Here is a 5,975-nt window from a genome sequence, read left to right as displayed (position 1 = left end):
CGCCGAGCGTTACATTGGACGTCATCTAACTATTGTGAGCCTCTGTGTCAGAGATGTCTGATGCACTTATTGATGCGGCAGTGCGGAAGCGGTGGCTGGCTTTCCCGAAGACTGCGGCTGAGCGAGCATGTATAAAAAGACGCTTCTTACTTCGCGGAAACATTACGAACGTAGTCGGGTGTGTCGACGCAGCGTACGTAGGAATTAAGGCGCCTTCAATGTCAGCGTTACTGTGATTAGCATTGAAGCAATGTCTAGACGCACCATATTGCCAAATTTGTCACTTCTCTGTAGCCGACCTAAATTTTGTGTTTCCAACGTCACACATGCGGCAGCCTATGATACTGACTTTTTCGCTGGTTGCTGACTTTTTACCGATTGTTCTACTTGTCTATCAGGGTGCCTTTCAAATGGCTCACTTTTTTGGGGAAAGAGGTTAATGAAGTATAAATAGATAAATGGATATCACAAATTGTGTGAAGTACCCTGTGAATGCTAATCTCATAAAGAACTTGGTTTTTTTTATGAGATTACTTAGTACTTAGTACAAGTTACTTAGTATGCATAATGCTGAATTTTGGTCATGCGTCATCTATAGGCCACACTATGAAACAGCAAGGCATTGCACAATTTGTTGCAGTGCGAGATGCGGATGTCGCGCCAAGCCGGTTGTGCCTATGCATTTATGGCAAAATGAAAATGCATTGAGAATCTTAGTGTGCTGGCTTGCATGAAGAAAATACTTCAGAGTGTTTGCTGTGTGCACTGTTGGTGCATGTGCCAGTGGTTCAGTGTATTTCTTTTAGGGGGGGGGGCAGCGTTATTCTGTATGGACAAATCTTATATTTTCGTCTCATAATAGGGCTCTAATTCTTCAGCAGTAGAACAATGCAGATCCAATGCTCTGCAGAAGTCGGTGTGCGTGAAGATGTCGTGAACCACCAAGGCAGAATTACATATCCGGAGAAATGTGGTGCAGATGCCAATGAAAAGTGGGTCTTTAACCTGCCATGATAAAAATAAAGATTGCAGAGTGAATAGACCTTTTGTACAGCTTTAGAGCAATGATTACACAAACTGTGACATGCTCAAACGTGTAAAAGCTTGCCGCAATGCCAAAGTAGGATGAGCGATATGCAGCATATTTTCGCATTGAACATGTCTTGTAAATGCTATTTTTATTGTAAGCCTCAAGCCTCGCTGTCACGCCTTTCCCTCCGGCACTCCCTTTACTGAAACGCAGCACTGTCTTTCTATTGGTGTCATGATGATGATGGTAACGGCAGCAGTAAGGCTGGTTAATGCTGGCCCCTTTGATTCCTGCGAGCTTAGTGGTACAGAATATGGCACGTGCATACACCTGTGCCGCAAAATTTTATGCTTGCGGTGATTTGTTGGAGAGCTAATTCGTGTTGGGACATTTCAAAGATGTGCGCCATTGTGGCTTTATAACTAGATCATTGGTGAGGTTGAAGACTCGTTGTATCGGTATAGAAGCTTGTAACTGAATTGCACCACAATTCGACGGGACACAACGAAGAGAAATACACACAGCAGAACGCTCTGCTATGTGTGTTACTCTTCTTTGTGTGCCGTCGAATTGTTGCGCGGTCCAACTTCAAGTAGAGCATTGGGCGTCTTCGGTGCAGGACCGAGGAAGAGAAATACACACAGCAGAATGCTTTGCTGTGTGTGTTACTCTTCTTTGTGTGCCATCGAATTGTTGTGCGATCCAACTTCAAATAGAGCATTGGGCCTCTTTGGTGCAGGACCGAGGAAGTGTGAGCTATTCGACACCATGCCAGTGCCTTGCCACACAATTATGGAAGTCTGAAGGTTTGCAAACAAAGCTTTGATTTCAAATCCACCTGCTCATGTAATACAAGCACTGATTGAAAGAACCATCATACAAAAATAATGGTGAAATGAATGGCCTTTGAAAATTTGTATGTTGACACTAATGACATAATAGGTGCCACAGCAAACTCGACAGTTGTACTGGACAGAGCACTTTGTTTCCTATATGAAGCGCAAGCTTTCATTATATGCTGTGCAGATAACCAAGCTCAGTTTGTTTTAACGTGGTACACAACATTCACTGTTCTCTGTTTTTGATTCTAAAGTGCCAAACACCTCCTCTTTTTCAAGGATGTCATGGGAATATTTGGTGAGAACTGTTTACAGCCCCTCATAATAGAAGTGTGGCCAGCCAGCTTTGCTTGGGGGCCTTTATAGATTTCTGTTCCTGATCATTGTGTGCTATCAAGTTGCTAAAGTCTATGCAACCAGTGCAAGGCATTACGGGATTCTATAGTGGGATACCACTTTAGGAGGCCGCAGAATCTGCACTTCAACGGCAGGTGAACACAAGCCTGCACCTATAGGCACACACTCTACACTGACGTCGTGCCGCTGGGCGCACTAATACCCGCTCATTGGAGAGGGACTATTTCTTTAGATGTGGAGGCAATCGACTGCTGCGCTTTGGTCATCTGGGCGGGGCCTCTCCTGTCTTGTGAAGTTGTATCCGACTAGAGGATGCCGCTTTTCATACAACACAAAAGGACAAAGTGTACAATTATTTGGCCTATGAAATGGATACATCACAAGTGAGCTATGCATGCGCTTAAGCTGTGTGAAAATTAGTACATGCAAATATATGACATTGTTAAAGAATATGTGGTATCGAACATGCATGTAATGGCACGTTTAAATCGGGGAGTGTTGCATTCATGTGCACAGTCTATAGGTGATAGCATTATTAAGGTCATGCCGTTTCCTGTCTTTTCATTGTTAAATACACACACCGTTCATCTTGTGGCCAATCAACACCCACTGTATCCTTGCACATAAAAAGAACAAACAGCACAATGACGTATATGCTGCATTAGTGTCTTTTTGATTTACACAGTCCAGGTTGTCTTATGTGTTTGCCCATTTTGAAGAGACATAAAGTGCATGTTACAAGTGTCCCAATATGCACAGCACAATGTTTACTGCAATAATTTTATTCATGCTCTTGAATAATAAACAAAATAATAAACTGAAAGCTCCTTTATAAGGTGTGTTCTGGGGGCTCGACTGGAAAGCAGTGAGTGCGCTGATCCTACTGTTGCAGAGCAGCCCTCTGGACCTTGCCACACTCTCAAGAGCATGTGCCTGGCGCTCGCCTACTGCCACCAGGCGGTTGAGTGCCTCCAGCAGCAGAATGTTTTGCTGCAAAAAAAGTGGATTGTTGGAATGAATCAACCGCATATAAACCATTATTTACAAATAAAAATGCGCATTGCACTATTGGCACTAACTGCCCTTGACTGTGGAAGCCTTTAGTGCATGCATAATAAAACAATTTGTCGGGACAACATTGCTTTATTTTTCATAACGGGTTGTATTTTTCAGAGCCAATTGTAATGTTTATTAGTGTGCCAACAGCTGATGTGTCCTCGAACCTTCACGAGTCTCTACTGTCAGCACCACAAACCTATTTTTTGTTCACTGCAAAATCAATGGCGCTCCCTACAATCCAGTCTTATGCGAGCTGACTGCATCCTATGCCTACAAACATCATATTTTTGTCCCATTACGCAATTTTCTACCATCCTCGGCTGCAGTTCTCTCTTCTTGACATCCATTCTGTCACGCTTATGTAATCACCTGTTATAAATTGGCAACAAGTGATTGAAGATGTGCATGGCCTGCCCACCGATTCCATTTTTTTTTCTTAATCTCAACTAGCATATCAGTTGCCACGGTTTACTACGCCACTGTCTTCCTGCCTTAATGCTATCTCCAACAATTTTTGTAACTTCGCTTTCTGCACAGTCCTCGACTTCTCAAGTTTCTTTGATAACCTCCAGGTTTATGTCCCATATTGCATAACCTGTAGAATGCAACGATTCTAAACATTTTTCAAGGATATCGGTAACGTGGCGATCACGATTCGGTAATGCCTCCTATGTGCTGTTCAACCCATGAAATTTTTGTATAAGTTTCCTGCTTTATATCAGTACCTGCTATTGATATTTCACCTGGATAAAGATACTCTTCCATAGATTCTGAGGGCTGAATGTCACTGATGAACTTCTGTTATATCACTAAGTTAGTGAAGGTTACCTTTATCTTTTCCATATTTTCGCGGGCCCACGTACATGTAGAAGCACGAACACTCATTGGCTCTCAATGCCTTTTTTAAACTGCAGGACATTCAGTTCGTTACTACGAAAGTGACTTAATCCGTGCATTATTATTATGCTAAATATGAAACAGTAGAAATATACTTATCTGCAGTTTGTCGATGCCTCCGTCACTGTGTTGGTTGCGAGATCCATCGTCGGCACCACCTCCTTGTCGCATCGTAGCTATATCGGCTGTCTTCCTTTTGCACACACTATGCAATATTCGTGACGCTCGCAGTCACGCAGAGGGGAGGAACTCAGCGCACTCACAGAAGCAGCACCGGATAAGTTGTTTGTTCAGGATTGTGCCGTGAACAGTAAGTACGCGTTGCGATCTGTAAAATCGCCTAAGCTATTCGCAGTCTTTCGGGGTGCACGGAAAGATTGCTCACGGAGGAACAGAACTATCCAAGAAATAGTGGTCATCGTCGAGCCTGATCACTACGTCGCGCACTGCAAGCTCGTTGTACGAGTTTGTTTACACTGGGGCTCTTCGATGTTCAGCCGCCATGCTCGCCCGTTGAATGTATGTGATGACGCCACCACAGCGTTCCCTCGTGGTATAATGCGAAGCGTACTAAATTACAAATTAGTCGAATACACATTCAGTGTACATCTTGTAAGCTTTAAAATGCTTTTAAACCACGTTAAACTAACTAATAATATTGTATTAAATGCATTTGTTTTATAACTCGCTTGTGCGTGCAATCCACTCGGTGGAACGACAAACAAGTGAAAGAAGGCGCGACCATGCACCGACGGTATGATCACGTCAGCCCCAGTTTGTCGACCGCCCAGAAGGCAACGCCCAAGGAATGATAGCCACCCAGAGTGAATCTAGATAAACCAATGAAACTGGAGGCTTCTCGAAAGATAGACTGTGTCTCAGTACTATTTGTGCTTTCATCTTGGGGTGTCGCCAGAGCTCGTGAAGATCCCGAGTTTCGCCAAACTCTGCGCATCCTGCATAGCACCCCAGGTATTCACACTTGGTTGCCCACAGTGTATTATCTGGATGTGTTTCACTCTACAAAAGACTACTGTGGTAGATAATCATAATGACAAAGACAAAAGAATTAAAAGAGGTATGTGTCAGTCATCCGTCCGTGACCTCCAGTGTTTATAGAAACACTTCTTTCTGTATATGTGCCAAGCCGTAGGGAGGCTTTACGTAACTCAGTCATGCTTGCTAAGTTAAAGATCAGAATACGGACAATCACAAGAACATTGTATGAGTGATTTGTAAATGTGGCACCTAATGTAACTTATTCATGTATGGGCTGAGCATAGATTACAGCCAGTGCATAATGTGCTCTCACAGGATGACTTGTGATGAGTAAAAGCCTTCCTCACAACTTCCTCTTTGTTTCTTTTGGATCTTTGTGCACTATGGTGTATTGTTACAGCTGCGTGCATGCAGCTGGGTATAGTTTGTTTATGTGTTCTGCTTCCTCCCTTGTCCTCATCATTCATGCGCTATCTTTGCCGTAACAAAATACCTGTGCTACTTATTTTGTCAACGTGTTTGCATTATGGAAAGTTTTGTATTAGCGGTTATTTCTACCTGTGAAATTGTCTGTGTGAGCTATTATACTTAGCCTTGCAGAAGTATGTTTCTCAACGTAAATAAATGATCAGTCTAAGTGTTGCTGTATTTATTTTTGTAATTTTGTCAGTTATGAAGTGTTTATACACTATTGCATGTTGTATGACAGAATAAAATTGATGCACAACTTTTTAATGTGGTGTTTTTCAGATCAATTTTCATCTCACGCTAACACGCAGAAATTGTGTGGGAAA

At 42.8% G+C, this 5,975-nt stretch overlaps 1 long non-coding RNA gene across 1 annotated transcript; it reads left to right on the top strand.

Annotated features, from left to right (window-relative positions):
• Positions 1–1,676: 1,676 nt before the first annotated feature.
• LOC140212865 (uncharacterized) lies at positions 1,677–3,522 on the top strand. Its single transcript, XR_011889830.1, has 2 exons — positions 1,677–1,836; positions 3,119–3,522. It is a non-coding gene; the product is annotated as an uncharacterized lncRNA (long non-coding RNA).
• Positions 3,523–5,975: the final 2,453 nt, after the last annotated feature.

The sequence above is a fragment of the Dermacentor andersoni genome, chromosome 8, assembly GCF_023375885.2.
Source record: "Dermacentor andersoni chromosome 8, qqDerAnde1_hic_scaffold, whole genome shotgun sequence".
Lineage (NCBI taxonomy): Eukaryota > Metazoa > Arthropoda > Arachnida > Ixodida > Ixodidae > Dermacentor > Dermacentor andersoni.
Note: the sequence above shows the minus strand (reverse complement) of the source record. Positions and strands in the feature narration are given on the sequence as shown.